At 36.9% G+C, this 10,009-nt stretch overlaps 2 non-coding genes and 1 pseudogene across 2 annotated transcripts; all 3 read right to left on the bottom strand.

Moving 5' to 3' along the window:
- Positions 1 to 2,737: 2,737 nt before the first annotated feature.
- Positions 2,738 to 2,898, bottom strand: LOC112503409. The gene has a single exon (XR_003067966.1). It is a non-coding gene; the product is annotated as a U1 spliceosomal RNA (small nuclear RNA).
- A 548-nt stretch (positions 2,899 to 3,446) lies between these two features.
- Positions 3,447 to 3,589, bottom strand: LOC112503405 (annotated as a pseudogene).
- A 497-nt stretch (positions 3,590 to 4,086) lies between these two features.
- LOC112503393 lies at positions 4,087 to 4,246 on the bottom strand. Its single transcript, XR_003067954.1, has one exon. It is a non-coding gene; the product is annotated as a U1 spliceosomal RNA (small nuclear RNA).
- Between the last annotated feature and the right edge of the window lie 5,763 nt (positions 4,247 to 10,009).

Genomic DNA, 10,009 nt, shown 5'->3' with positions numbered 1-10,009 from the left:
AATATATTATTTTTTTAATTTTTTTATCATTTTGTTTGTATTAGTTGATATATTATATTATTAGAGATTTGTTTCAATTATATTTTAAAATGTTATAATCGATTAACTTTTCAAAATACGTTTTTGGTCATTCTACATTCTTATCAGCTAGTTTTATCAAATATGATATGTTCATTAGTTAATTTATTAGTTATCAGCTAAATTATCGACAATTAGCTAGTTTATCTGTCACCGGCTAGCTTATCTTATCTGTCAGTTTGCCAAACATAGCCTAAGTAGCTCATTCAATGCTTGTTTTCTCAAGTGCTCTAAAACCTAGCACTAATTTACCTTATTAATAAGAGGTTTACCATATTCTAATGTTTTAACAGAAAAATTAACCACATTACACCCCTTCTTCCCAATGGGAAAATTTCATATTCCAGCAGCAAGCTAGTTTGACCTTATCTCAATTTCTAATTTTTAACCCCAGTAACTTTGTTTTTAACAGTTTCACAATCTGACCACACAACTCATCTTGAAGAACTTGTGGTGATTATGATGGAGATTGAGGACGATTGTTGAAGAAAAATATGAACATGAAATCTTGAAGGCCGATTTAGTGATTGATTGAAGAACTTGTGCCGAGTCCGATTTATGATGGAGATTGAGGACGGTGATGACATACCAGAGCAAATGAAAAGTTTGGAGTTAAATTATTGGAATATTGGAGATGAGTGACGTGTCTCTAGAAAGAATAAGGAAGCAAGAATTTGAAATACTCAATTGTTTACAAGTGTTCATAATGTGTTCATATATACACTAACTGCATATCTCAACATTGGCTTGCTCCTGAATGTGTTTATAATTAAGGAACTATTGTTCACAGACTGTTCATATTGTGTTCATATGTACACTAATTGCATATCTCAACATTGGTTTGCTCCTGAATGTGTTCATAATGAAGGAACTATTATTCACAAACTGTTCATATTGTGTTCATACCTGTTTTTTTTATTTATTTACTTTCGTGTAACAACTATTCTTATTATATTCATATTGTGTTCATAAATGTTATACAGTCCAAGTTCATATATATGTCAATTTTTGTCCGTATTTGACACAATGGTTCATATATGTATGTATATATGTGTGTGTGTGTGTTCATATGGTTCTTACATTAACAAATATAAATTAATAAAAATAATAAGATTTTTTGATTTTATAACTCCCAATTAATGATATGGGAGTTACATAAAAAAGAAAATTACCTAAATACCCTTTTCCCCTTTGTTCACATGTGTTCTTTGAAATTGTAAATTTAAAATTTTAATTTTTTCTCATGATTAATCACAACCCTTTATTGTAATAATCAATGACCAAGATTGGTTAACAAAGTTAACACAAAAATCTTGGTTAGTATTTGAACCAAGCTCTATATATATATAGATAGATATAGATATAGATATAGATACATGGATAGATTTTTCTAACATTGTTGGAAACAAGATCTTCAATAGGTTCTTCATAATTAACTTTATCTGGTGAGTCTTTAAATTGAAAGGTTAATATATATAAGAGGTTACCAATGTTGTTTACCTCAAGTTCTCAAGACGCCCTAGGGTCGAATTCTCCCTTGACTCTCAACTTTGGTGCATGATTTCAAAAGGCTATAGTGCTCTCAACAATGGCGATTAATATCATGATAAAGAAGTGAGGAAATTGCAGGATAGGTTGCTCGTCGAACAAAAAAAATTAAAGAAACGGAGAACAAGAAAGTGGAAGATTATTAAATAGGGTCGTACTTGGTGCTTCAATTATAAAATTAGCCACCGGGGATACAAAGATGGACAGGACTAGCCGATAAGAGAGTTTAATCGTTAAATACATATTAGAGAGAAGGGATTGAAGATTTGCAATCGTAATGGGAATCGGCAAATTGGCAAAATAAATATATAATATGGCTCCAAAAAAGTTCAGGGGCACAAAATTATTGCCCTTGTTTGGAGTCTCACATTCGTACACCCTCCTACACGACCTTGCTTCCAACAGATGCTTGGAACTTATAGCCGTCAAGCTTTCCTTTAATCTTATACACCTAAATAGATGCAAAATGCAACTCTTTTGTCAAATGTGCAAGATAATACCATGTTATGACAATACATATATTCTTAAAGTTGGCACTCCTATTGGTGAGTTTTTTTTAACTCCAGATAGAATAATTAATACTTTGATGTATGAAAGTTTGGATTTAAATGATGCAACTAAACAAAATAAATTGATTTAATTGATCAAAAATTCTTTTATATTCATCCAAAAATGAAATCTTATTCAAAGTTTTAACTAAAAAGAAAAAGTTACCCTTTTGATATGACAACCAAAACTCGAAATTAGGAAAGAGACAGCGCGAACGCTGGCACCCATTATCACAATTAATACAATTTAGTGATGTGGGACCGGACAATAATACAATTTAGTGATGTGGGGTCGAACAATAATACAATTTAACTCGAGATTAAGATCATGCCGTGGTAATTTGTTTATAGAAAAATGTTTTTGAGGAGACGTTGCAACCACTTGAGGTGTATGTGGTGTGATCGATTTCAACTTTCAGTGTTAGTACGAATTAGATGCCAATAAGATCTGATGTGCTTATTCAATTGTAGTAAGACATGCCAGGAATGTCAAATAGAGGTCATTTTGCATGAAGAATAAAGAAGAATAGAAACTTGAAAAATGTTCAAAACTCGAAATTAGGAAAGAGGCAGCACGAACGCTAGCCCCTACTATCACAAATTACAACGTAGGCTCGATCACTTGGGCCGACCTTAGGCAAGCATCTCTCTTGTGTGCAATGGAGGTCACCAACCTAGACCATGAGCCTTTTTGATCACTCATTGATCCCGTCCAAGTAAATATGTTTAATGTTCTACACCCACCTTCTTAAATAGGTTTAGACATGGCTACATGTTTCTTTTTATTATCAATGTGGGATGATACCCTAACGGACTAAACAAAAATAACCAACCTGCTTCTCATGCCAATACTTTATTGGAATTGGTTTTGCTGTTGTTTACTTGTTTTTTATCGTGTGAGACCACGTCTTAGAGCTTCATTTTGTTTTTAAGTATATATAATATTTATAAATGATTAAAAACTTTCATATTAGTCATCATAGTAATGATTGTAGCATTTAACGAGCTACTCAAACTCGAGCTTTAGCATTTCCAAAACTTGACTTAATCTCGAAAATAGAAAGAATTTAACTTGGCAAGTTGAGCTTTTTAACACCATTGTTGAATTTGACAATCGGAAGTTTGAATAATTTTTCTCCAATGAGCCAAGTATTTTATATATTTTTGTAAATCGTTATAGCTTACAAAGTTTGAATAAAATTATAATTAACAACTCATAATTTTTAAGCTCTGGAGCTGCATATGTGTAATTTGAACTACAAATTGTTGGAGGCATTCAAATAAATGAAGACCTCTACAAGAATAGGCGTATACCAATTTGAGCAACAAACACACGGTATTCTTTAGTAAAAGACGAAAGAATAGCACACAGTATTCTTTGTCTACAACTCTACATGCGTCCATGCCTCTTGGAACCTGAAATTTTCACAACCAAGAGTTCACCTATCTAGCATTCTAGAGATGGCCAAAAATCGGTACCGGGTTACACCAGGCCCAAGTTATTCGAGTGTAACCGAGCCGGCTGACTTGGTCCTGGGTTTGACTTTGTTTAACCTCTGTAACTTCGGGATTCACTTATCTAATCCCATCTTCTATTTTACTTTTACAACAAATATTTTATGTTCGAGCTGTTGTCCATCGTCAAAGTTACAAATAAATTGAAGACCCAATGCTCTCAGCCAAGCTACAATCGACTAGTTTATCAGAAGTAATTTAACTTAGTAATAATTTATTTATAAAAAAACTGTCCTTGAGACACGTGGTATGCTCGATTTCACATGCTCTGTTGTTGGGTTTACCAAAAATGACGATTGTTCTCACCAAAGAAATGTCAAGAACGTCAATTAGAGACTATTTTACATAGTAATCGAATGAAATAGAACTTGAAAAAGCTTTCAGAACTCAAAATTAGGAGGAGACCGTGCAAAAGTTGGCCCCACTGTCACAATTTATGACATAGGCTCAATCACTTGGGCCAACCTTAGGCAGGCACCCCTCCTAGGTGCAATGGAGGTCACCAACCTAGACCATGAGCCTTTTTGATCACTCATTGATCCCATCCAGGTAAGTATGTTAAAAGTGGTACAATAATCTTCTTAAATAGATTTAGACATGGCTACATGTTTCATTTTATTATCAATGAGGGATGGCACCCTAATGATTTACTCATCAATAAGCAACTTGTTTATATTCCACAGCCTACATAACTTGTATACAGCTTGGCTTTGGTGGTGTTTACTCATTATGCATCTTACAACTTTTATTTTGTTTTGAATTATATAATATAGTTATATATGACAAATAAACTTTCCATATTAATCCTCATTATTCAAGATTTGAAGTGCCAGATGATTAGGACTAGGACTGGTGATCGTTTGACGAGCTACTCAAGCTCTACTTGATTTCGAACATAAAATGAAATGCATTTAACATTTTCCCCTATTCCCTTGGATAAAATCCCAAGAGATTCAGCCACATCCAATGTAGAGCATACGATGGCTCGTGCTACAATATTATTCATCCGTTTTAGTATAAAAATTCTAGGGTCGTGAAAAGTGTCACTCGTGTTAATTTGTTGCGTGTCATCTGTATATTTTGAAACTACGATGATAACACAAGTTTTCCTTGGTAGAGTTGGTTTGCAAGACTTTTCTTCCACCCCAGATTCGTGTTCGAATCATGTTAGCGTCGTTTTCTTAGTTTTTAACTTTTAATTCCAGATGTATTATGTTTTTGAAAATTAAAATTGCAATAAAATAATTCAACACAGGACCTCACAGGAAAAACAATGAACTAACCAACAGAACGCTGATTTTGTAAAAAAATATCCTTATATTTGTTTTTTATAGTCAAAATGGTGCCACCGTATGACAAATTTTATGGTCCATCCTGGAAGGTATTGAGATTTCTGTGATTGTATTCAGTACATAAAATCAATTTACAAAGGGGCTATATATAGCCAAGATGTATACATGGATAGGAGACTAATTAAGAGCTAAATTAGGTAATCATTTACAGCTACATTTTACAAGGCAATGATTAATATAACAATTATGTAAATAATAAATTAAATCAATGATTTAATTTATTCTTGATACGTAATATGCCCCCGTAAGATGGAGGATCCATAGGAGACTCCAATCTTGGAATGTAAACGAAGAAATGGTTTGCGACTGAGCGGTTTGGTGAGTGCATCTGCAAGTTGATCAGTAGAGTTTATGTGAAGAACTTTCAAGGAACCATCAACAACTTTTTCACGTACAAAGTGGTAGTCCAAGGCCACATGTTTCATGCGAGAATGATAAACTGGATTTGCACATAGATAAGTAGCTCATGTGTTATCACAAAAAAAGTGTAGGTGGGATGGACTGTTGGACACCAAGATCAGTGAGCAAGTTTTGAACCCAAGTAACCTCTGCTGCTGCATTTGTTAAAGCCTTGTATTCTGCTTCAGTGGAGGATTGAGAAACAGATTTTTGACGAGCCAATTTCCATGAAATTATGTTAGATCTGAGATTTAAGTATGTAAGCAGTGGTAGAACGACCGCCATTCGAAACACCGCCCCAATCAGAATCAGAGAAGGCTTTGAGCTCAAGAGATGAGCCCTTTTTAAGATAGAGTCCATGGTGAATGGTACCCTTTAGATAGCGTAACACCCGTTTTAACGYCTGCCAATGAATCTCCGAGGGAGAGTGCATAAATTGGGCTAACAGGTTAACCGCAAAGGATACATCAGGCCTTGTGAAGGCTAAGTATTGCAAGCATCCCACCAACTTCCGATAGGGTGTTGGATCAACACTTGGTGGCCCGTCCATGGAGTTGAGAACTATAGAAGACTGTAGGGGAGTAGCCACCTCTTTAGCACCATCCATATGAAACCGAGTTAGGAGATCTTGGATATGATGGTGTTGAGATAGGAATAAACCGTTGGTGGTAGGAATAACTTTAATGCCAAGAAAATGATGTAGAGGACCCAAGTCTTTGATGGAAAAACGACTGGCTAAGGTGCTAATGAATTGACCAAGAAAGGCATTGTTGTTGCCTGTGAGTATTATATCATCAACATAGACCATAAAAAACACAAGGTACTGTCATGATTATAGATAAAAAGGGATGCATTAGCTAGTGATTTTCGAAAGCCACAAGTAAGAAGGAAGGATGTTAAGTCCATGTACCATGCCCGTGGTGCTTGTTTAAGGCCATGGATGGATTTCCGGAGTCTGCAAACATGTGTAGGAAATTGAGGGTGAGTGAATCCCGGTGGTTGGGTCATGAAGACTTCTTCATGGAGGGTTCCATGAAGGAATGCATTGTTCACATCAAGTTGGCGTAAGGGCCAGTTGTGTGAAATAGCGAGAGAGAGAATAACTCGAATGGTCACGGGTTTGGCGACTGGACTGAAGGTATCAAATTAGTCTTTCCCATGCTGTTGTAGGAAACCTTTTGCGACCAAGCGGGCCTTGTACTTGGAAATTGTACCATTTGGATTTCGTTTAACCCGAAAAACCCATTTACAACCAATCGGATTGTGGGTGTCACGCGGTACTAATTCACGGGTTCCATTTTGCATGAAGGCATTGAATTCTTGATCCATTACATGGCGCCACTTCAGGTTTTTAAGGGATTGATTATGTATATGAGGTTCAATGGTGGGAGGAATTGTGTGAATAGTTGTGGTGTTGATGAATGAGTCATTGAAGTATTTGGAGTTTCCCTTTTTGGTGTGTGCAGGTTGTGGGTTTGGAGAGGAATTAGAGGTGGCAGGAGAGGAAGAGCGAGAACCGGTATGTGGTGTGTCGTTTAAATCAATAGAAGATGGTGTAGGAGAGGCACTTGAGAGGGAGGGTGGTTGTTGAGATGGAGAGTCAGGAGGTGGAGAAGTTTCTAATGAATTCGAAGAAAGAGGAGAGAGAGGTTGTGGTGTAGGTGATATCGGCCTTGTTTTATGCCTAGAGTAGGTTAGGCGAAAAGCAGAAGAAGGTTTTGGTTGTGTTGAAGCTGCGTTGGACGAAGAAGAAAGGCGGATGGGAGGAGTGGCAGTAGTAGTGTCGGTTGTGTTTTCTGTTGAAGTTGAAGTTGATGAGGGAATAGAATACTGGTAAGAAGACGAGATACATGGCATGAGAAAGTCGTCAGGTGTGGGAAAGGGCTTAGGGAAGTCAATTTTGGAAGGAAATTGACTCTCAACAAACTGAACATGGCGAGAGTGGTACAAGCGACGGTTGACGGGATTATAACACTTATAGGATGATTTGGAAGTAGAATACCCAAGGAAAAGACATGGAGTAGATCGTGGCTGGAGTTTGGAAGTGGTGTAGGGTCATAGCCATGGATAGCACAAGCAACCAAAAGGTTTAAGTTTGGTGTAGTTAGGGGGGTTGACTAAAGAGATGTTGGTAAGGAGTTTGATTGTTGAGAATGGGTGTAGGAAGCCTATTGATTAAATAAATTGCCATTTGAAAGGCATGAGTCCAAAAGGTTAAGGGAACTTTGGCATGGTGTAGGAGAGTTAGACCTGTTTTAACTATGTGTCGATGGCGCCTTTCAGCAATACCATTTTGCTCAGCTGTATGAGGTGGAGTGGTGTAATGGGAAATACCATGTTGTTTGAGGAAAGGTAGAAGACCAATGTATTCTCCACCATTATCAGTGAAGATAGATACAAGTGGTGTTTGGAAAAACTTTTCAACYRGAAGTTTGAACTGAGGAAACAGAGTGGCAACATCATATTTCTTTTTCATTGGGTAGAGCCACACATATTTTGAAAAGTAGTCCACAAAGATTACATAATAATTGAAATGWTCAATGGAACTTTGGACAKGACCCCAYACATCAGAATATATCAATTGTAATGGTTTAGTAGCAACAAATGAGTTAGAGCCAAAAGGCAATTTATGACTCTTATTAATTGAACAAGATGGGCAATGCAAATCAGAAAGCTTGGAACTAAGGCCTAATTTTGAGAGAAGCGACTTGAAAACTTTTGTGGATGGATGACCCAAGGCATGATGCCATTGAAGTGGTGAAATTCTGGTGGTAACGTTTAGTTGAGAAATGGATGGTAGCCTAGAAGGTAGCTTGGCATAGTACACATCTTCATAGTTCTCCTTCCGCATGAGACACGCCCCCGTGCAAAGATCCTTCACAAAAAAATAAGATGGAAAAAATTCAACAGAAACCCGGTTAGTCTTGCATAATTTAGCCACAAAAATAAGGTTCCTTCGCAAGTGTGGAACACATAACACATTAGGTAAGTGTAGAGTCTTGAGTGATGTGTTAATATGTTTAGAGCCAACATGTGAAAATTTTAAACTGTTACCGTTCCCAAGTATAATTTCATTTGGTCCGCCATAGTCTGAGACATTTTGAAGTGTGGAACGATCACCAGTGACGTGGTTGGAGGCACCACTGTCAAATAGCCAGGTTGGTGAAATAGAAGGTGAGCCAATTGTGGTTATATTAGCCACTGGAGCATTCGACTAAGAGGTATTGACAGTGACATTGTTGTCTTGTAAAAAACGAGATAGCTTGCGACAGTCACGAGTCATATGACCTAGAATGTTACAGAACTGGCAATAGGGATTGGACCTGTTTTGACGATTTTCCTCTAGAAGTTGAAGACGACCATTGAGTGTGATTGATTGAAGTACGTTGCTGATTAGAGAAACGGTTGTTGGTGCCACGTTGCTGGTTGAAATTATCCGATCGTCCAGGTTGTTGATTGGATTGTCTTGCAGTATAATTAGTCGTGGTTAGCACAAGTTCAGGGGCTGCAGTTTGTTCCTTAAGAGCTCACTCAAAATCAGTCAATTTGTCAAATAACTCTGAGTAAGACAGTGGTGATTCACGTACTTTGATCGCAGCAACGATAGTACTATATTCATCACCAAGTTGTGATAAGATATGAACCAGTAAATCTTTTTCTGTAACAGGGCTTTGTGCAAGCGCTAAATCATCAGCAATGGCTCGCATATCCTGAAGATATTCGGCTATTGAACGAGAACCTTTGGGATTTTTGACAAGTTTGGACTTGAGAGAGATGACACGAGATCTAGACCCACTGGCGAAACTGGCATTGAGTCTTTCCCAGCTCTCTTGTGAAGTAGTAGCTGATGAAATTCGAGGTTGAATGTAGTCTGAGCAGCAGCCGAGAATAGCACTGAATATTATCTGATCTTGGCGGTACCAAGGCAGATACTCTGGATTCAGTTTGGGACCGTCTTTGTCATCCAGAAATTGTGGAGGCTGTTTATTGCCAAAGATGAAGCCCTATTAGGATTGATTCAACTTGACGACGCCAGATGGGAAAATTGTTGGCGGTGAGTCTGATTGGGAAATGACTTGAAGCAGTAATCTAGATTGTGGTTTTTGATGCCATTGGAAGCGTAGGGGTAAGAAAGAATAAGAAGGAGGATCAGCTCTGATACCATGAAAGGTATTGAGATTTCTGTGATTGTATTTCAGTACATAAAATCAATTTACAAAGATTCTATATATAGCCAAGATGTATACATGGATAGGAGACTAATTAGGAGCTAAATTAGGTAATCATTTACAGCTACATTTTACAAGGCAATGATTAATATAACAGTTATGTAAATAATAAATTAAATCAATGATTTAATTTATTCTTGATACGTAATACATCCCTGGATTTTTCTCGGTGATCTCCTCCGCTCTATCTGTGGTTTTTTTCCAGATTTGTGTTTCCACATAAATATTGGTGTTATCTTGAATACATTTCCGGCTTCCAAATCATCGTATGTATGTGTTGTGAGGACTTTGTTTTATATATCAAGATCACTCTTATGCGTTCAAGCTACAGATTGGATGC

The sequence above is a fragment of the Cynara cardunculus genome, unplaced genomic scaffold, assembly GCF_001531365.2.
Source record: "Cynara cardunculus var. scolymus isolate 2C unplaced genomic scaffold, CcrdV1 Un_Scaffold_2951, whole genome shotgun sequence".
Taxonomy (NCBI): domain Eukaryota; kingdom Viridiplantae; phylum Streptophyta; class Magnoliopsida; order Asterales; family Asteraceae; genus Cynara; species Cynara cardunculus.
The sequence above is the reverse complement of the archived record's forward strand: the minus strand, read 5'-3'. Positions and strand labels throughout refer to the sequence as shown.